This window comes from Haliotis asinina, chromosome 7 (genome assembly GCF_037392515.1).
Source record: "Haliotis asinina isolate JCU_RB_2024 chromosome 7, JCU_Hal_asi_v2, whole genome shotgun sequence".
Taxonomy (NCBI): Eukaryota; Metazoa; Mollusca; class Gastropoda; order Lepetellida; family Haliotidae; genus Haliotis; species Haliotis asinina.
In genome coordinates, this window is record NC_090286.1 from 49,010,106 (window position 1) to 49,032,730 (window position 22,625).

At 38.9% G+C, this 22,625-nt stretch overlaps 1 protein-coding gene across 10 annotated transcripts in view; it reads left to right on the forward strand.

Annotated features, from left to right (window-relative positions):
- The window catches only part of LOC137291729 (receptor-type tyrosine-protein phosphatase delta-like), a 415,228-nt gene that overhangs the window by 119,173 nt on the left and 273,430 nt on the right, over positions 1-22,625 (forward strand). Inside the window, exon 1 of one of the 10 annotated variants that reach the window (XM_067823207.1) lies at positions 7,793-7,849. The exons of the other annotated variants lie outside the window; for them this stretch is intronic. The gene's annotated coding sequence lies outside the window, so the exon portion shown is untranslated. Of the gene's footprint in view, positions 1-7,792; positions 7,850-22,625 lie in introns of those variants that run through there. 10 annotated transcript variants of the gene reach the window in all.

Consider the following 22,625-nt stretch of genomic DNA (forward strand, 5'->3'; position numbering starts at 1 on the left):
TCTCTTAAAGTTTACATTCTAGGTTCACCAAACTTCACATACATATTAATCATTACTCATAGATGTGGCTCTTGCTATTTTGAAGCGTTCAGAATGTGTGTTGTTGTTTTTTTGTTGTCTCCATGGAAACCTGATTTAAAGCCAAATTTGTTGATGGTTTTGTCTGGAGCATCACTCTTCAAGTTTACATGCTAGGTTCACCATACTTCACACATACATTAATCATTACCCATAGATGTGCCTTTTGTTGTTTTGAATAATTTTTTTTCAGATTTTTTTTGCTTTTGTTGTGTCCATGAAAACGTGATGCAAAATGTGTTTGGTGGTGATTTGGCCACAGCTTATCACTAAAACTATACATGCTAGGTTCATCAACTTAATACACAAGTTAATCATGACCCACAGATATGCCATGTGCTGATTATTTGCAAAATGTGATTATTTGAAGTGTGATGTTAACTTTTCACTTTTCATGGTCTTTCTTCATGTCATATGTACCAGTATGTGGTTTATTTTCTGTATCTAGATTAGTTATTTCCTTGGTGTTATCAACATGTGATTTATTTTCTGTATCTACATGGGTTGTTTTGTTCATGTCATAAGTACTAATATGGTTCCGATTGATTCTAAATAGTTAATTTCTTACATGCAAATAAAGGTGTACATGGCAAAACTATTATCTAACATGTATACAAAGATTAGGAGAGTCAAAGAGAAAGTTTTGTGAGCTGCTGATCCATGTTACATTATATATCAATATCAGTCATTCCATGTCCCAAAGTGAGAAGCTGGGGTATGTGAGCAGTGCTCACTTCTACACTTGTTTCTCACGTTTTGTTTATCTTTGATTTACTAGCAAGTAGGTCTGTAGCTTGTATCTGGGGGTAATGGTGGCTCAGTGGTATAAGATGCAGTATTTCCATGTGTCAGGATCTGCTATCATGTTTCTGTAGCCAAATGTGTGAAGAGCATTTCTGGTGTCCCTAGTCGTGATATTGTTGGAATATTGCTAAAGGCTTAGTAAAACTTACTCCCTCACTCACTCCATGACTTGACTCACTTTGTGTTCTGATCCCAGTCCTGCTGCAGCGCTTGAGCACCACCATACCCCCTTCATCATTCCTATCTCTATACACAAACTGTGATGTATGACTGAAATACTTGCACCAACATTATAGCATTATGGAAAATTATTACATGAATGTCTGCTAGCCCTTTGTATGCGACAACTAAATCAGAGTAACAGGCTTAGTCTATGTCTCAAGCAGCCAGCGCTGATATCTGTATGCCTTGCTGCAAGAACTATGCTGTGTGTAAATAAGAAGTGCTTGTGTGAGGAATCTTTCGACATTCCCCACAGACTTGTACACAAAGAGAGCATAGGTTTATCTGTGTTAGCCTACCTGTCTGAGATGATCAGTGTAGACCCCTTCCTGGTGCCCCACTGAGATCGCAGTCAGATCAGACATTAACCCAGGTACCCTCATGGGAACTTACTCCAAGTCATTCCACAACTCACCTGCTTTGTCATAAGTCTTTGTCTCCCAACAACTGGTTGTTTCACATCACTTGTCTCAGAAAAACCAATGCTGGGTTTTGCTTGTTTCTTGAGCAAAACAGTTGTATTAAAGCAGATGTTTTATGCTGTTGATAACAAAACACCCCATTTGTTCCCTCATAATGTCATTTGTGGCCAAATGTTTGCAAATGTACTTCAAGCAGGACAAACTGTATAGCTGATAAACTGCTAAAACCTGATTCTCATAATTCGTTTATGGATACTTTATTTCATGCACAACAGGTAGAACAAATTTGTACTTACTGTCATGTCAGAGTATTCTTCTTGTACAACTAAAACCTTTCGCTCACTAACATATGGTCATGTTATTGACTGAAATGCATCCGGATTGAGGATATCTGGTGATATACAACTGCTGTGTGGTTTATATTCGTTGCAGGATAGGAATTTTCTAGTCTCTGTTTTGGAAAGATTCCTGTGCAGTCCTGCATATTAATTATGACAAAGGTTAAGAGAATAATTGTTTTTTTTTAAATAATTAAATTTTTAAAGACTTTTAAAGCTTTTGGAACATGTTTTAGCTCATGATGATATTAATGTGGTTATGTTTGTATTTCCTGGGGTTTTGTTTGAAAGGCAGTTGACACACGTTTTAAAAGTATTATTGACACTTATCAAACAGCAGTTAATTATAGTAACTTATCTTGTAATTTCATTATAGTTATATAAATATCCTCTTCTGAAACTCTGTAAGCTGTTATGATCTTCAGGTCATCTCTGACCTTGCACAGTGTGAATTCACATTACCATTTTTCAAAATATTCATCACTCTAGTCAGTGTCATAAAAATCCCATACCTGTAGGCATTTATTGTTTGAAAAAGTATTGTAAAATTAGTACTATCATTAGGAACATTCTCCTCTTCCTTGCCCCAAGGGAATGTGATAAACAAATGTTTGCCGATGCTTGAACATACTCCTTTCTTATCCTCTTTATGAGTCCTGACTTCAGTCAGCTGTTGCATGTTGCTTTTATGTTTAAAAACTTTTTGAAACATTCCCCCAAATTACCTCAAGGAAAGTTAACCTTCTGTTGATCCAGAACAAGCTTTGAAGTCGATTTTGTCAAGTGGGCTTCCTGCAATGATTTGCTTCTCCAGGCCACATTAAGTACTAATTACAAAATCAGACAGTGAAATTATCATCCTGGTGAGGCTGGCGAGCAAGCCTGATTGTATAATAGCCTAATAGGTAGGAAGGTTTTAGCAAATTTTATCAGAGAGCTGACTGGGAACTCAGATGAAAGCATCTGCCCAAACAATTGGACCCAGATTGGCCGAGAGAACGTGGTGGGTGTAATTGTACCTATCTCAACTTCATCCTGGTGGGATTATCTTGATCCAGGAAAATTTGTAGCTACGACAGGAGCTAGCCCTCTGGGCCATGGCACAAGTAGGGTCCTTAGGTTGAGGTTTGGAGTCACAAGGTGAATACTGGCTCTTACTCAAAGCTGGAACAAGTTGATGAGCTGTAGGTTGGAACACTTTTGTTTTGTTTTGTTTATTTTATTATTTGCCAGTGTGCAAAGAAGTGATATGATCCAGAAATTATTCCCTGCAATTGGCTAGAACTGAATGTGAAGGTTTAGTTTTTGGACTTTATCAACCCAATCCAGTACAACGAAAATGACATGATAGGTAGTGTCTAGGAATACAGTGTCTGTCTAGTACAGGAAGGAATCACTAAAGGTAGTGTTTAGGAAGACATTATTGTCCATCCAGAACAATGATGGTGGCAAAAACATGATAAGTAGTATTAGAAGAACATGATGTACTTTTATGTCACTTGTTAATTTAAATTAAAATCATCCTTCATATTCTCATGTGTTTTCAATTAAATTTTAAAAAAATATGTGCTCTTAGTTTGCATGTACATGCATATGTCTCCGCACCATGTGAGTAATACAAAATCAGTCATTTCCAGTCAGGGTTTTTCATACATCCGTCACTCCAGCTGTGGTGATCAAGGTTATTTATCTTCAGTTGGTAGACAAGCATGTGTTCTGGACTCTCAGTTTAGATAGTAATGTGGAACAGATGAAATATTGCATAGATGAAGAAACCAGTTTGAATGTCATCAACTGACAGCACAGGATGATCATTTTTCCCAGTAAGAAAAATAAATATCAACATGATATCTTTTGAATAAACAGAATGAATATTGTGAAGACATTTCCTGGCATTTATTTATCAAAATTTTCCATTTATACTGCCAGAAAGGTGGAGCTTTTTCATCTGGCTTCGATTAAAGTGTTGGATGGTTTTGAAAACTGATGGTTTTGTCATAGAATTCATCTTGTTTTTCTGATCAGAAGCATATTCATCCAGATGTTTCCGGTGCAAATACAGCCATTGTGTGAAATCTTGGGGAACGTGGACAGGAAGGTTGGATAATGATGGTGGTCTAGTGTGAATATGTCCTGAATATGTACTTGTCTCAAACATGTTCTAGGTGGATTGCACACAGAGAAGTGTATTTGTTTGGTATTGGAAGTGGTGGGATAAATATATGATGTAGTGAGGAAAACTATTTATATCCGCGGAAATTAGAGGTATGGCTTTAGTGTGTTTACTTTATTGTTGGATGAGGTGTATATCATCCCTTCATTGGGCCAGATTTAGTATGAAAAAAAAAAAGTTTTTCTTTTGTTTTGTTACCATCTTTTTTAAGAAAGTTAGTACATAAGAAATGATCATACTAAAATATGTACCGTATTTTGTCTGAAGTTGCAGAAGCTTGAAGTCAGCTGTTGTTGATGTGATGTGTTTTCTCACAGTAAAACAATCCGTGGAATATTTTTACTTGAAACTTGATCACACAACAAGTGTTCCGAAGCATCTGAGAATACTTCTGAACTCAGGTAAATAACATGGCTCTGTATCACACACAAATAAAAATATATCGGGAGACAAGACATAAATACGTCTGAGGTACCCGACCAATGCAGACTACACACGCCTTTCACACATGCCATCTTCTACAGTTGTCTCTTGTAGTGCATGTGGCAACCTCACAGGCCAGTGGCGCCCTCTATTGGCCCAGCAGTAGGAAATACTTGGCGTTAGTTTTCGCATCTTGCTTCAGGGACTGTAAGACTAAGCTTGTGTTACCCTCAGGGAACTAAGGACCAGCGGTCCTCCCTTTGTACATTTCTGCTGGAACTAACACGCGTTCCATGATCTCAACCTCCTGCTAAAGGTTGGGCAGGTGTCATTGTGCTGTTTTTGTTGTGAAATGCTCAGAACTATATGAGGAGTTTCATGGCTTGTTGATATATTACTCTGAACTAACTACCAGAGTTCTGTAATAGCTATTCTGTTGTCAGAAGTGCAGGAAGTCCTACACATTTGCCTTCGTCCCAGTGATGTATTTTGAAACGAAATGAGCTGTTCAAGGCTTTAATGTGGACCATGATAAAACAGGCAACATGGGAAAACAGGCAACAAAAAATGACGGATAAATTTGATAAGGAAAACATATGCATGGAACAAGACTGGTAGACGTATATCAGAGGATTGCGACGTGTTTGTACAGCATGGGTCAGGTGGTGTATTATGTAATGGGAAGATAAAGTCCGGAACATCCACTGTTGATGTCAGCCTTGGAAAACTATAGTGAGATAACTCATGTATGAAAAGCATCAATTTAATAACCCTTGTGCTGGCGTTTGAATTTCAGAAATAGATTAATTTATTGCCACAGTTTCATAAATATGATGAAGACTGGTAGTGATATTTGTAATGCATTTCTTATTTGTGTGTATTAGAATTTAATGTGAGCTTTGAAGTTTTGAATTGTTGACAAACCCTTGTTTAAGGAGTTGTGAAGGTAATTGTTTTAGATAATGTTTTCATGATTAGGTTTACAAAATCATGTTTGAAAAAAATAGCTTGATAAATCACATCAGAATACATCCTAAAACATTGTGCCTGTCAGAACTGGAAATTAAAAACATATTCAAATGGTTGTGAGTCTTATTGTTTGTTTGTTTCATTGTTTATTCAACATCCCACTTTGCAATATTCCTGTAGCCTGTAAATAATTGGGCCTGGACCAGTCAGTCCAGTGATCAACAGCATGAGCATCAATCCTTGCAACTGTAATATGATGACATGTGTCAGCCAAGTCAGCAAGCCTGACTACTCACTTTCATCAGTCACCTCTTTCAACAAGCCTGTTGAAGACTAATTCTATCCCAGGTGTTTACGTGTTGTTTATCTTATGAGAAATTGTGTCTTTGTTCATCAGTACAGTCAACAAGTGGACCGAAGTAGAATGAACTGTTCACTACTCATGGTAAATCAGAAGATAATTGGGTGTAGGTGTTTGTAATATGGCTGAAATAGAAGAGTACAAAATAAAGCCTGAGTGTTATCACGAGTTGCTTTTAATGTTGAAATCATTAAAATGAGGTCCAAAATTGGATTATCAAGGTTGTTCTGTCTGGAACAGTGATATGTTCTGCCAAGTTCTTTAGTGAAGTACATCTGTAATGCAGTGTAAAGACACAGGTCTGATTATATGGCAGTGAGATGTCTCTGATCCCAACAGCTAGTACGCACATTTGTAATGCATCCCCAGCATAAATTAATTATGTTTCATTTCAAGTTAACTTAACAGGACAGGGCCTGCACCTTGGAGAAGAAACAATAATCCAATCAGACAGTAATGGTGGCATCTCCTGGGCGGTGGCATGTGAGTCGCCTGTTTAAATTGGATGGACTGGAGAGTTCCTCCTCCACAACAAAGGCTCATTGACCTGGGGTCATCCCTTCCAGTCTGCAGCCATGGCCTGATGGACAGCCAGGAGGCTCCACTTCTTCTAGTCTTGCTCAAGTCACTGTTGATTAAGATGTGTCTTCTATAGTTAAAATATGTTGATAAGAGGTACAAGGTAGTCCTTTATAGGAGAGAATTTACAAAACAAGCAGTAAAATTAGAAAATTATTTGTGAAACTTTTTTTCTGTTGTTAAATTGACTAGTAATGTTGTTGTGGAAACATATGCCAGTCTAGGTTCCGGTCTTCAGAGCAGCATGACAGTTTGTTGTAGACTTGCTTCAGGCTCAGTTTGGTCAAGGAGTTGCCTGTGGGAGTGCTTTGCTAGAAAGAGAACAATAGAATGGTAAAGGGCACTACTTGAGTGTGAGTTGCAGGCATAGTTCAGTTCTTTCTTCATGTGGATATGCTGGAAATAAACCTGAATATCAAGGTATGGTGAATGAATAGTTTGTTCCACTTGAATTGCCAGGAATATGAAGTTTCTGGTATATGATTTGTCTGAAGAAGGCTCATTAGGACCATGATGAAGGTAGTAGGCACACTGCCGGAAGATGTACAAGCTCTACAAGCTCTTCAAGCTCTTCAAGGGATTACATTATGTCAGTAGTCAAATCTATATTGTGCTTGATTCTTTTTTGACAAGAATTACGATTGGATGGCACATACATTCAAACATGAGAAGGAAATACATCCTTTGTCAGTGATAAATGATCACCTCCAGCATTGACTATGAACAGCATCTGAGCACCCACTCACTCACTTTGAGGCAGGGGTAGCCTAGTGGTTAAAGCGTTTGCTGATGATGCCGAAGACCAGGGTTTGATTCCCCATTTGTACATGGGTACAAAGTGTGAGGCTTATTTCTGGTGTCTCCTGCTGTAAAATTGCTAAAAGCAGTGAAAAAAACATACTCACTCATTCACTTTGAGCCACTTGAAAACTTGTTCCCAGAAAAGCTGCAGAACATCTCAGATCTAAATTATTCCTCTTTTCCTCAAAAAGTTTTATAATGTTCTGTTTGCCACTTGTACAGTTTTCAAAAATTTTCATCTAGGAGAGTCTGTTGAGACAAATTCGTGAATCATGCAAAACAGAATGGTTTTGACAAGATAGTACAATATATTTAATCTTCTACAAGAATATAGAGCCATTGTGACCATCTAATGATAATGGTAATTGCTTTAGGCAACTACAGTGCACAGGTTGCTCTTGGAGTCTCCCTGTGTACAACAGCCTTGGTGTAGTGTGTAGACTCCCTAATGTGCCTGCCCCTCATCCACGTGTGCTGGATTAATGGGCCAGGCGTGAGACCAGCACCAGGCCAGCTCAGCCACTGATTGGTAGCGACAGCTTCAAATGCAGGAATACTGTATTTTTTCTTTGCCTGCATTCTGCAGCTGTTCCTTCAACAGTTAAGGAACTTGCAAGGGAATTTCTCTTTATCTTTGGATACATACATATTGCAAATCGGATTTGATACTTCTAAAGAGGTGAGAATTGTCATGTTTTGGTTATGTTGTATGAAGGTCTGTCTTGCTGAGGTAATGTTAGCCTTGTGTCAGCCTGACTGTGGTAAGATACTGGCAGTGGGTCGACCAGGGAGCTTTGGAGCATGTGAATTTCACGCTGAGACGTAAACAAATGCTGTTGGGTCATAATGCGTTATTAATGTGATTTCTCCTTAATTGTGTTATTAATCATAACAGATGGATGGCTGATTTGTGGGATGAGATACACGTGGGATTGTTAGCTTTACAGCTGATTTCATTGGTCGTAAAGATCACCATCATTGTGGAGTTTAATTATGGCAACAGGGTATTGAATTTGGCGTCAATATCCCAATGAATGCTTGAGTCACAGAAGATACACAGGATACACACCCATGTTAATTTCATCAATGCTTAACCCCCTAGTTGTCATGACAGTGTAGCTTTTCAAAGGTGAATTGATGGAATATATAGATCAACAAGAAAAAGGCGGGAGCATGGCCACTGAGGCCAATATCCCCAAGTTAACCCTTTTGTTTCCGTGATGTATGTATGAAGACGAGCCCTGCTGTGCCATCAGATGAATGGTGAGGGTTGTTGGGCCATGTTCTGATAATGGAAGACTCGGTTATGAGATCCATAAAACATACAGCTTGAACGTCCCAGGTATTGGTGTAGACAGGTTATTGGCGTTGTCAGGAAGGAATGGGCTGTTAGGATTACACTACATAGCTAATATTACCTCCATATCTGCAGGTTATGATTAGCTTGTAACTCAGTTTGGAAATAGTTTCAGTTAATGATGGGTGGTCCAGGGGTAATTTGTTTTCTGTGAATGGTTTGATAATGTTGTCAGATGTACGTAGGTCAGCGGGTTGAGATGTGCACGTTGGACAGTAGATTACACTTTAATCAAGAGTTCATTGTCTTCTACTGAGTTGGACTGAGAAATTTATGTGGGACAGTACATTGCATTTTAGTCAAGTTCATTGTCCTATGTTTAGTTTTGCTTAATGTTGTCATTAGTCATTTTGAAAAATACATTTGGGCAGGATTTTGAAATCAGGACTGCTTGTTACAAATTCATGGAAGGATTTGACCATGTTAGTTAGGGCTAGAGGGAACATAGGTGGCACATTCGTTAGTGATGCTTTGGAATTGTGGCCTTTTATTGTGTATGTTATAACAGCTAATCTCTGAAATAAACAGTTCATAATGCAACAAGTAAATATTATGAAAAGGAGCCCTGAAACTTTCTTAATTCATTCCCAGAAACATCCAGAAAAAAACGTTCCTGAAACTAGAAATCTGGACTTGAAAACGTTCTAGACCTGCATGGGCATTGTTTGTGTCAGGGTCTGTATGACAGACTGTGTGTGTTTGAGTCCTGTCTCATGAGGACCATGTTTCTAGGTGTGGCAGCACCATCCCCATGCCCGAGGGTCTCCCCCACCACCCCAAGTGCTAGATATTCTACGCCTGCTTTACTTCTTGCTCTCCTCCCACTTTAAACTGGCACATGGTGATGTAACTGGAATCCATTTCAAAGCGACATGAAACCAAACCCACTCAGTCACCATCAGATAGATACGTGCAGGAAATTGTTGTTACAAGCTATTGAAAATAACATAAATACTATCCCTGATTGTGACAAATTCAAGAAGAAGAAAAAGGAAGTGTTTCCACCTGTTTCTGTTATGAAACATTTTGAGTCTTGGCAAACCTCCTTGCGTGGAGACCCGTGAAGGTCCCAGGGTAGAATAGGCCTTCAGCAAGCCATCCTTGCCCTAAAAGGCAACTATGCTTGTCTTAAGAGGCGACTAACAGAATCGGGTGGTCTGGCTCGCTGACTTGGCTGACACACGTGTCATCGATTCCCAATTGTGCAGATCAATGCTCATGTTGTTGGTCGCTGGATAGTCTGGTCCAGACTCGATGATTTACAAACCACCGCCATATGGCTGGAATATTGCTGAGTGCAGCGTAGAACTAAACTCACTCACTCACTCATTCCTTGCATGGATATGGGACAAGAAAAGCATGATTATTCTGTGGCATGATGTTGGTTGTGTGTGGTTATGACAGAAGTATGTGAGTATAGTTTTTGATGGCTATTTCCTGACATACATGGATGACTTTCATGTAAATGTAATAAATTGCTATCAAATATTAGTCTAACAGTCTGCGGTTCATTTGAGGAACATGCATTGTGTCAGAGGTTTGGTTTCCCACTGAGTGGTAATGGTGGTAGCAGATCAACAACAGCATGTACTGTGAGCTAATGACTCTGTAAATGCAGACTTCCTCATCGGGGCTTTACAATCACAGTGTAGTTGGGAAGGCATGTTTTACGTGTAGGTAAACATCTGTTTCTAAATATAACAGGTCTGAATACACAAGATGACGTTATCAATGGTTCTGGAACAGTGATAGGTAGAGAGGTGAGGTTGTCTCTCAAAGGCTCCCAAACAGGTTGAGGTGACGTGTCTCAATGGATCTTGGATAGGGTAGGTGGAGAGGTGATGTTTTCTATCAATGGATGCAAGACTGGGTGAGATGACGTCTCTCAATGGATCTTGGGACAGGGTAGGTGGAGTGGTGATATTGTCATCAGTGGTTTTTGAACAGGGTAGATGGAGAGATGAGGCTGTGTAGCACTGGCTCCAAAACAGGGTGAGGTGATGTCTCTCAGTGGATCTTGGACAGGGTAGCTGGAGTGGTGATGTCTATCAATGGATGCAAGACTGGGTGAGGTGACGTCTCTCAATGGATCTTGGGACAGGGTAGGTGGAGTGGTGATATTGTCATCAGTGGTTTTTGAACAGGGTAGATGGAGAGATGAGGCTGTGTATCACTGGCTCCTAGACAGGGTGAGGTTGTCTATCCATGGATCTTGGAGAGGAGTAGGGAGAGAGGTGAAGTCTATCAATTGTTTTTTGACAGTGGTAGGTAGAAAGGTGAGGGTGTCTACCTATGGCTCCTCTAGTGGTGTTTGTGCTGTACTAAGGTTGTCTATTAATGGCTCCTGGAGAGATGTTAATGTTCTGGGGAGGCTCACGTAACATGTACTAAGGATGTCAATTCTGGACGTCTGTTTGTGTTTTGGACCCTCAACATGCCAGTACATACACATACTTGTGGGTTTAGACCAATTGAATATCGTGGACCTGCACCAGTGGAGATGATCTAACATAATTGCCATTCAGAGACCCACTCATTTACCCATTCCATTGGCAATACCACCCTCCGATTTGAATGTTTCTGTTCCTCTATGAACACTAAACGGATTACTTCAGAGTTTCAGACCTTGAAAGGTTTCAGCATCTAAAAATCGTCTTTTAAGTCGAGCATTACATTTGAAGTCTTATCATACAACCCTCAAGGCTGGTTTTGCTGATGAGAGAAATTGCATTCATAGACCAATTTGTCAGTGCAGTCAATGAGCAAGATGTGTTTGATGTTTGTGAAATACATTTAGTGTTGAGAACTACAAGAAGAATAATTTTTCTCTGGATTTGTTTCATAACTTCACATTCAGGTTCAGGTAGTACAGAAAGAAGAAGTGAATCATCATTGGAGCTCTACTACCATCCAAAACTGTGTTCCACAGGAGATATTGCTGGTGTGAGATCAGACAATATCTCCTAGGAGATATTGATTTAGCAGTAGATTCTGTACAATCTTTGACAACTCTATGACGTCATGAAGTTGGTGAAGTCACAATGCTGTGACATTGCTGCACTGCAGATCTAATGGCAGTACTGTGTTCAGTAATGTACATTTTTCATTGAAAACTGATTAAGAATGATTTTGGATGATAAATAGAATCTCATTCTCATCTCTACGGATACCAGTTATATCAACACTCATTGATAGAGATAAAAATATCCTAGGCAAGTCTGGGATGTTTGTTACTTTATCAACTCGTGTTGATATATTTAATATCAGTAGACACTTGGGAGATATTCTATATATCTATACCCTGAAGGTGTGCTTGCCATAAAAGGCAACTATGCTTGTTGTAAGAGGCGACTAACAGTATCGGATGGTCAGGCTCACTGTCTTGATTGACACATAGCATTGGTTCCCAATTGCACAGATCGATGCTCATGTTGTTGGTCACTGGACTCGATTATTTACAGACTGCCACCATATAACTGGAATGTTGTTGAGTGTGACGTAAAACTACGCTCACTCACTTACTCACTCTTTATATCTGTGAACATGCAGTCCAGCGATTTGACTCTGTAGTTTTGTCTTTGTTTTTTTAAATGTTATAGATCTTCATACTGTTTGTTAATTTGGTCAATCACATGTTAGACTGGAGAATCTGCAAGTGAAGATGAATTGTTAAACCTCTTTGCTGTTGTTGACAGAATATTGTAAATAAAGTTATGTTCATCGACTACTGTAAGTCAGCATCACATAAGCATGCACCATTAAGCCAAAGAATAACTAGTCTGAATTATACATTCAAACAGTTTCTGCAGGGCATAAAATATAAGTAGAAGAAATATGAATGAATCTCTGATAATCGGTGTCGACACCAGGTGTTCGCGAATAGAGTTAATGTATCCTGTATCTTCGTTCTTGCAGCTACAATCTTAGGGGTGGTGGGTAGCCTAATGGATAAACTGTCTGCATGCCAAAGATCAAGGTTTGAATCCCCGCATGGTTATGATGTGTGAAGGCCATTTCTTGTGTCCCCCACCATGATATTGCTGGAATATTGTTATAAGTGGCATAAAACCAACCTCAATCTTATAACTTCAGCTGCAGGTAAATATTTGCCTGCTTGATTTAGTACTTGGAGAGGACTCGATTCAAGACTGTGATCATCAGTATGATCTAAAATAGACAATGATTAATTATATAATATCTGTTCCAAGGAGTTGAATCAGCCATACATGTAAGTTGCACATTCCCCCACAGGCAGTGTGTGAAATGTTAATCAGTACAAATATACATGACATGAAGTTTTTGTTGTAAAAGACAGAAATAGATTTAATCATTCATCCAGATGTATTTCTGGATTCCTGGAAATAGTCCTGAATAGTGACAGCCATTCAAAGCTGGCACCAGGTCAGCCAGACATGGAAACCTTTTCTTCACTCTTAGATCCTCACGGCTCGTGTAATGTTTTTCTAATAATTTGTATGTTTGGGGAAGTGAACACAATCGCTTAAAACAATATGCACAAAGCGACACAAGGGAACATTTGTTCTTTCGGAGTTCCATATATTTTGCTGCAAGGTTGTATTTATTGATATTAATGAAATGGGTTTACATATCCATCATCACGATTTAAAGCAGGTCAGGTTGTTATGGAGCCAGACGGCCTCCTCTTGGTTACACTATATGGGCAGAGCTGGGATGATACTGAGCTGGAGGATGGTTGGTAGCCTTGCTTCAAGGCTCAACTGAATACTGAGCCCATAGATGAACAGTTCTATCCTTTGAAGAAACAAGTCTAGATGAGCGGGCAGTGCATCTAAGTACACAAGTCTTGTCTATTTATTGTTTTTTTTTTAGAAATTATCATTTAAATTATTAATTTTTTCCTCAGAGATTTGTGCAGGTCTAGGTGTGTGGGAATGGTGGACTTGTGCTGAGTTCTTCAGATTTGTAACTGGTTGTGGACAGTTGTGAATTTTGTTTTGGGTCCTATAGGTTTGTGCAGATTTGTGTAGTTGTCTTTTCAGGTTTGAGTTAAAGGGGTGTATAAGTTTATATGTTTTGGGTTTTTTTATTCTGCCATTGTATGTAGTGGTACAGGATTGTGCACATTTGCACATGTTGTAGAGGATTCTTTTGGTTAATGCAGAGATGTACATTTTTTTACAGGATGGAAAAGTAAAGGTTGTTACAGGTATTTACAAGGCGGTGTAAATTGGTAGTAGGTGTACAGGTCTTGTGTGTTTCTTTCAGATTCTGTATTTGTGTTACAGGATGACATCATTTGTGTGGAGCCACACAAAGCGGTCATGTGTTCTATATGGTTTTGTATGTTGGAGTGCACATGGTTGTAGAAAAATGTAGTGTTGTACCTTCATACAAGGATACTTCCTTATGGCATCTGTGCCGTGAGATAACCAAGCGAGTAAACGGTTAGTTTGTCATGCCAAAGTCCCAGGTTTTGATTTCCCGCAATATGTGAAGTCCATTTCAATGTCCCCGCCATGTTATTGCTGGAATACTGCTAAAAGCTGCATAAGACCCAACTTGCCCACTCGCTCACTTACTCGCTCTTACTGAGTCACCACCAGCCCAAAAAATCATCTCCACTCTGCTGCAAGTATAACTTAGCAGACTTCCCTTTTATATTATCCTTCAGAATTTAAGATTGACAAGGACATTTCCAGAGAAACAGGGTACTCAAATACTTATGTATGTCTTTGATATTTCAGCTAATTGGATGATATGTTGGACTGCAGTGTTTGCGTCCAAACAACCTTCTACTTTGTTCAGGAATCTGCATTTGCAGTCTGCTGTGATGTGGGTAGATAGTAATGAACGTGTCCTTTGCTAGCACGGTATTTACATCAAAGAGTATGAGAAGGAGCCCAGTCCATGCATAATGAAAGCCATGCATGCATGTTCCAGGTTCACAGGTCACATCTGACCTGGCGAGGAGAAGAGACCTGAGGATGAACCATCCTTCCACTTGACTTGATTGGGGCTATAAATTAAGGCAAATGGTTACAGACATGCTGGCACTGCCTCATACATTTAATCAACTAGTGTTAGCTGGCCAGTATTAATGATTCCTTCAAATGATGCTCTTCAATTTGGAATCAAGTTTAAGTGTAATTCTGACAAAGAATTAATTTTGTTACTCAAAGCATCACTGATTAGTAAAAGATGTATTTGCTCTCTGATGATGCTGGCTAATTTATTGCTCTCTGAGATGGCTTATGGGCTGTTGAATGTTGTGACACTGAGGTGAGATAGTGCTTTGGTCCACATATTGGGACCAACACCTTGATGCAGTTGAGATTGAGGCTGTGCAGCTGTAGCCAATACCTGTTTTATCATCTCTTTTATTTTTCAATCTTGTCAGAGTATAATCAGTAATTTTGTCACTGAATATGATTTGTTAAGATGCTGTTCATGGCATTTTTGACACTCTTTCAGTTTTGTTACTGTTTTTCAAACCATCACTTGCATGACAAAGTCCTGGGTTCAAATCCCCACATGGGTACAACATGTGAAGCCCATTTCTGCTGTCCCCTGGCCCCATGAAGGTCCCGGGGTAGAATAGGCCTTCAGCAACCCATGCTTGCCATAAAAGGCGACTATGCTTGTCGTAAGAGGCGACTAACGGGATCGGGTGGTCAGGCTCGCTGACTTGGTTGGCACATGTCATCGGTTCCCAATTGCGCAGATCGATGCTAATGTTGTTGATCACTGGATTGTCTGGTCCAGACTCGATTATTTACAGACCGCCGCCATATAGCTAGAATATTGCTGAGTGCGGCGTAAAACTAAACTCACTCACTCACTGGTGTCCCCTGCCATGATATTGCTAGAATAAAACTTCTCATTCTTTCACTAAACTCACTCACTCATTCTTTCACTTTCTGTCTTTTAGGGATTATCTATCGGTACCAAGATATGTGTAAAAGGAGATTTGTCCTGAACATCCCTAACTGCATCTCCGTGTAAGTGAGTGAGTGAGTTTAGTTTTACGCTGCACTCAACAATATTCCAGCTATGTGGTGGCAGTCTGTAAATAATTAAGTCTGGACCAGACAATCCAGTGACCAACAACATGAGCATCGATCTGTGCAATTGGGAATCGAAGATATGTGTCAACCAAGTCAGCGAGCCTGTCCACCCGTTAGTCGCCTCTTACGACAAGCATAGTCGTCTTTTATGGCAAACATGGGTTGCTGAAGGTCTATTTTACCATGGCACCTTCACGGGTATCTCAGTGTAACTAGGGTATTGATTGTGACTTTAGTAGGAGTTTGGTACACACTGACACTGATTTGAGTAGGGTTAATTAGGTGACCAGTTAAAAGGGTGACCAATTTGAGTAGGGTATACGGGGAAACGGATTTGAGTTGAGAATACTGCGAGACTGATTTGAGATTCTGTACAGTGTGGCCTGATGCAGCTCAGGTGTCCAGAAAAGCTGATGTCAAGATGTTGAGTTTGACTAAGGCCATTATGACTCCTCGTAGCTGGATTTAGGTAGACTTTTGAACATTCCATCGAGAGCAGACGGGAACGATGCCTGCAGTGAGAGGTTCAGCATAATAGCTGCTCCAGTGCTGTGCAACTTTACCATTTACCCTCGTATTTCACCACCTCTGATCAGCGCTGGATTGGGTGGTGCAAAACTGGGGCGGATGTGCAAAGTTGCTGGATTCCAAAGATAGTGTACATAGCATTTATGATGCTGCACTGTTGGCTCCCAACGTTGTCATGGTTGGAGGGATATGATTGCAGGACAGAAATGTCACTCCATGAAAACAAGCATGGATATGTCTTTGTGGAATATATGATGTGAGCTGTCCATAAATTGTGTTCATTATAGACTTATATATTGATGTGACTGGTTCATATTCATGTAGATGTCACATGCTGAACATGGTGTTGCTGCATGTTGCGTATCAGCTTAAGTTTCTGCTGACAAAGGACCAAGTTGTCTTGTCAAGGTTGTTTTATGAGGAATTCATCATGACTATTTTGGCTATGGAAACAATGATAGCTATTTTTTTGGACAACACACATCTGTTAGCCATGGGATTTTTCTGGAAAGTTTAGTGTGGATAGATTTGGATTATGCTGAACTGAAAAGCGAACATATGATATTCTATTGCTATCATACTTGCTTCATTGCCTTGTCCAAGCTGAATCTTCGAATTCACTGCTTATCGAGCTGCTGATTCTAGTTGTAAACTTTAATATCAGGCAGGTTTCGTCAGATTTATCACTCGAACGGCACCAAAGGTTTTAAAAAAAAAAAAAGCTGTCATGAACAACTGTGGTTCTTGCCAAAGTCTGTGTACATTACTTAGCCTTCTGTTTGTGTCATTATTCCATATGCCCCTTTTGAACTCTGGGAAGGGCGTAATAATTTGCTTAACCATGACCTTTGCCAGTATTCCTTGTACAAACAAAACATTTGCATGCTATTCTCCTTACAGCTTGTAATTAGAATCATCTTGAGCTGGAACACATGTAGATGGGAAGGGACGGCATCCATGTCCCTTACACTGAGATAGTCTGAATGTCCATTCCCTGCCATTAATCTCAATCTCACCATCATATCCAGACCCATCATCAACTGAAGCCTTGACAGTCATTGGTCTGTTCTGCAGTGGTGTGTCGATAGTGTAGTGAACAAGAGATAGGGATGTGCTCCTGCCATGTTGATTCAGTGATAAAAGGATGTTGTTGGTTTCTCCAGACCCAAGAGAATATATCAAAAAGCAAACCCAACTGAGGTTTAGGATGATTTTAGTACAGTTTGTATCTGGTCTAGCCTTAGTCTGTCACATTATTTTCCTAACTCAGCAGTATTTGAGCTATATGGCAACAGTCTATAAGTAATTGGACCAGAAAATCTGATGATCAACGTTGTGAGCATCAACCAATCAATTGGGATATGTTGGCATGTGTAAACCAAGTCAGCAAGCCTGACCACCTTATCCTGTTAGTCGCCTCTTACAACACATGTAGGAAAGGATTTGGGGATTCAAGCTAGTTTACTACAGTGTGTACTGTCCACTTAAACTAGTTCTGCTGCAGCTGATGCACAGATGTGTTCGGTACATGTTGTGAAACAGCACTGATTAGAATTTATGCACCATTTATGAACAGTGACAATATTAACTTTACAAATAGACACTTTTGATTTTAAACCTCTTTAAACATTGATAAAAAATATGAAATTGTCGTCCATTTTCTAAAAACTGTGTACTTTAAATGAATTGCCATTCAGTTTTTAAGGAAATATATACGTTATTGAATTACTGGTGACTGATAAGAATTTCTTTAATAAGAAAAAGAATTTTCCTTGGCTCCAGTACCAAGATGTTGACAGATTTCCTTCAAGCCCTGCATTTCTGTTTGTATTGTGAAGAGAAATTTTGCAACTCAGCAAGAAATATGAGGACAGAATCACATGACATTTCTCTTTTCTGTAAGAAAACATTAACTATTGCATGCAGATATTGCCGATTCTTTTATGCAGGTATTTATGTAAGACACATGGCTAGCTTATGTAAAGTTTGTGAGAGATAGGACTATCTCTTGAAATGAAATACATTTTATTAGATCTTAACTCTTTGATGTCATTCTCTGTATTTCTTCTGAGGTTTATATCAAAGACATGTTGATAGGAAAATGTTATCACATCCATGGTTAAAAGACATATAGATACTGATATATTAGATGTAGTTTACACATGCTTCTTAGCAAGCAATCTGCTTGGAGATAGTTGTATCTGTGCTAGTATCGCCACATGCTAGTTCAGAGTACACCAATATGTCTTCATTTTAAATGGAAAATGTTTGTAAGATCAGGAAGTGCACTGACATTTGTTTAACTAAAATGTTTAAACTGCTCATTTATAAGAATTTGAATCTCTCAAGGGATTTAGATTCAATTTGATGAAGTGTTAAGAAAAGAAATTAGGTTTAGAATGTGATACATAACATGTCAGTATGATAAGCTCGAGGGAGATTATGGGAGGAAATTAAATCTCAGGAACTAGGGGCAGGATTATGTGAATGCAGTTTCTAAAGACATTTGTTTATAGAGCACACATGTATTTGATTGTTTCTGGACTAATCCTTTCGCACAACAGGAGGAAAAGGATATTCTGAAGATAGGAAATGTCAATTTGTATTATCTTAAATATTCAAGGTAAATAATTTATTATTTAGTTTCAAGAAATGCTCCAAATACATTTGAGTGTCAAACACGATTTGACATGATTTTGGTGAGTTTGATGATTATAGTCTGTATACCCCACCAAGGAAGTAAAGGACCAGTGATTGTTTCATATTACTGCAGTTAATGTGTCATACCAAAGGCGGTAAGAAACAATAACACGTTTCTCAACTTCTTTTCAGTAGTAGGGCAGTGGGTTTGATTCATGGAGGAAGTTTCCCCGGAAGATCCAGGTTGGATGGGACAACGTGTGAAGCTCATTTTAGGTGTCCCTGTTTTCATATTGCCATGATATTGTTAAAAGGAGTATAAACCTTAACTCATTCACTCATTGTAATATTTGATATTGGAAACTGTTGAGAAGTCGAGTTATGTTTTAACTGTGTGATATTTGGAATAGGTGCCTTGTAGAAATCCCAGTAAGAACAGACAATTGTGAACTTAAATCGCCCATGCTTGTGAACCTTGGAAAGCAAAAGGTGACCTTGAAGTGTCGCATGTCTGAGATGTATGAAAATATGTTATTTCTTTTGGTTTGAATTGTAGGTAAATTTGAACAGAAAATATTCGTGGCTTCAACAAACAGTGTACAATGATTAGAATGGGTGGATGAATCAGTCGTCAGATAGTTTCTTGAACTGTTTGAGTAAATTATTTCCATTTCTAAAAATACAAAAATTAAGCTAAAAATATCACTGTTTTGTTCTCTTAAATGACTGACAGCCTCCAAATGGTCACATGCATTCACTGACTGCCAACACACTCACTCACTCACTCATTTGTGCTACTGCAGACGTGACAGTCTGCTCATAGAGATGCCATACCCCTCAGCTGCAAAATATGAATATCTGAAACGTTACTTGAAACATATGGTGTATGTGAATTTCAAATAAATTCATTCATGAAGATTTCTTATTTTGAATTGATAACGTATAATTAATGACTTGAGAATATCTAGGATCATGGACTTGTTTATCAGACTTTTATCAGACCTCTGATTCATCACTGGTGTTTATCAGGGTTATGACAGGGACCCAGTGAATGTCATCTAATAGAGAACACACTGTTGTGCAGCCCTAAATAATCCCAACAAACTGACAAGGGCTGCATATTAATGGTGACTTTGCTTTATTCCTTTTCAAAGTCCATTTATAAATTTCATCCCTATCTGACAACACAAGATCAACTACTCAGTGATCATTTAATGTGATTCTTGCTTCAATTTAACCCAGTAATACTGCCATACCTTTTCAAGCTGAGTTTATGAATAATATAGCACTATTAGCAATCTGACAAATCAAAGCCAACAAGTCAAAAGTTCTGGAACATGATACTAGCAGAACACCCAAGAGCTCTAGTATAAAATGTAATAACTGCCTCCCTCTTTACTTTGGGTAACATCATGTATAAAGCAGTACCAATCAAAACATTTCGGACAAAGTCTAGTGCCCCGTTTCACAAAGCTCTTGTAAGCCTAAGGTCTTTTAACTTTTCTCACAGCATCTGTAGCTCCTGTATTGCAGTATAGGAGGTACAATGGCTATGAGAAAACTTGCAGGATTTCGGGCTTATGAGAGTTTTGTGAAACGGGCCCTTGGATTCTTGGTCTTAGGCGATGCTTCTGCTTCTATATCTGCACCATCAGCTCCAGGTAATCCAACAATGACTCCTTTTCAAACATAAATCAAATTGTGAACGACAAATCAGATGATCTTCATCCATGGTTCGTCAACAAGACCCTGTCCATGATCTTAATGTTAACACACTACTGACAAGATCAATCCATACTTTGTCAAACACTATTTGTGTTTGGTGTGAACCACAAACCAACTGATCTTCAGGCCTGGTTCCTCAACAAGCCACTGTCCAGAAGCTTCAGCAATTACTACTTCTATCCGTACCTTGTCAAACACTATTTGAGAATAATGTAAACCTTATATCTTCATCTCTGGTTCTGCTACAAGACCCGGTCCATCAGTGTCCATTGAACATAACAGTGATAGCATCATTCATTCTTTGTCCAACACTTCATGTATAATGTGAACTATAAACCAGATGATCTTCACCGATGGTTCTGCAACAACCTGATGGTTCTGCAACAAGAAGCTGTCCATCAGGTTGAGTTTAACCCAGTATTGACCACCTCCTACCCTGCAAACCTCCCACCTGTATGGCACGCTGATTGCACTGTTCATGCTTATGTTTGCATTTCATGGCTTCCATCTGTTTGCCACTGAAGCAGAGATGGCTCATTGTTGTTCCTCGGCTGGCTGAATGCATTTACTTTTCTCTGTCCATCTCCATAATGTGTTCCTCCCAGGTAATCCGTGTGGGTCTGTTTCTGATTTTCCATTTTGTTTGTTTACAGACAAATGGTCGGCATGAGCGGAAGATGGTTTGATTTAGCGTTGATGTTTCCGTTGTTTTTTGCCCTGCTTGTTCCTGAGGGTTTGTAGTGATGTTTTGCACTGGTTGAAATACACTAAGATGAATTAGGTCATGTTGTTGAACTTGTGACCTGAGCAATCAATATTAGATCAATGGTTCCAGTGAAAACCTTGTTAAATGATAATGAACCTACCTTGTAAGAATCTCAGTATCTGGCTATGATTAATTTATGTTGACATTTGATAAGACTGCTCTTCATGTTTCAGGGATGCTTAAATGTAGAAGACAAATTATTGAATACTCAAACTTATTCTCTCTTCAGATATTGGCAAATATGATCATTTTACACAGGATGTTTGAATTTTCTTCAAAGTTTCACCAACTGACCTGACAAAAATTTTGCAGGCATGATGTAGCAATATGCACAATACAGGCAAGACACTTTAAGGATGAAAAGTTCTGTAATACATTCATGATACATCATTTTGATATAGATTGTTTGAATTTTCCTGTCAAACCAGAAGTAAATCTCACCAAGTGACCTGACAGAGTTGATATGTTCAGATGTAGCAATATGCACAATTAACACAGAATACTTTTTGGATGGCAAACTCTGTATTACATTCACTATGCATTATTTTGGTATAGATTGTTTTGTTGTTGTTAAGGTCAAGGAGATCACATTGCACAGTGGCTCATGCTTTCACTCACTGGACTGCCTGGTCATTTGCCTGGTATTTGAGAAAATAAAAATGAGTCTGGTATAGCTTTAATTATTTCTCACTGAATCACACTTTTAAGCCAGGGACGGTGGTGTAGCCTAATTGTGGGAGAAGTATTTGCTTGTTTTACAAAGAATAGGGATTGATTCCCAATTTGGTACTGTTGTTCTTGTCTTACTAACTCATTCTTAAATGGAGAAAACAGACATCTTGTGTGGATTTTGTTAGTTTGAAATATTTGAAATCTGAAGCTTTTCCTTTTCTTTCAATCTAATCCTTGAACCAGACTGAACTGTTTGCAGACTTTCTGAAAATGTTGGAGCAGGAACACTGGACAAATCTTCACACCAAGACTTCATTTGTTGCATGTTATAATATCTCTGTTCAGTGTTTTCATCCTTCCACCTTTTGACTTGAGTTTCAGGAAAATTTGATGTGTAATCTTTTTGATTTGTCCGTTTCAGTCATCAGTGATCAGGGACTTCATATATAATGTCATGCGTGTGTCAGTAGGAACAGTGTGGCTGCTAATGAAATGCATATTTAACCTTGTTATGGCCAGATTTAATTGCAGAAGTGCTTGGTGAAAACACACAGCACTTTCTGGAGTCAAGACATTTCTGAAGCTTTGATAACCAAATGATTGTTTTGTGTGGATATGACAAAGACACCATTACCCTGGAAACAAATGCATTTCAAATGTCTACATGTTCAGCCTGTCTGACCTGTAGATTGTGTTGTGGAGGTTTAGGCAGAGGAACATG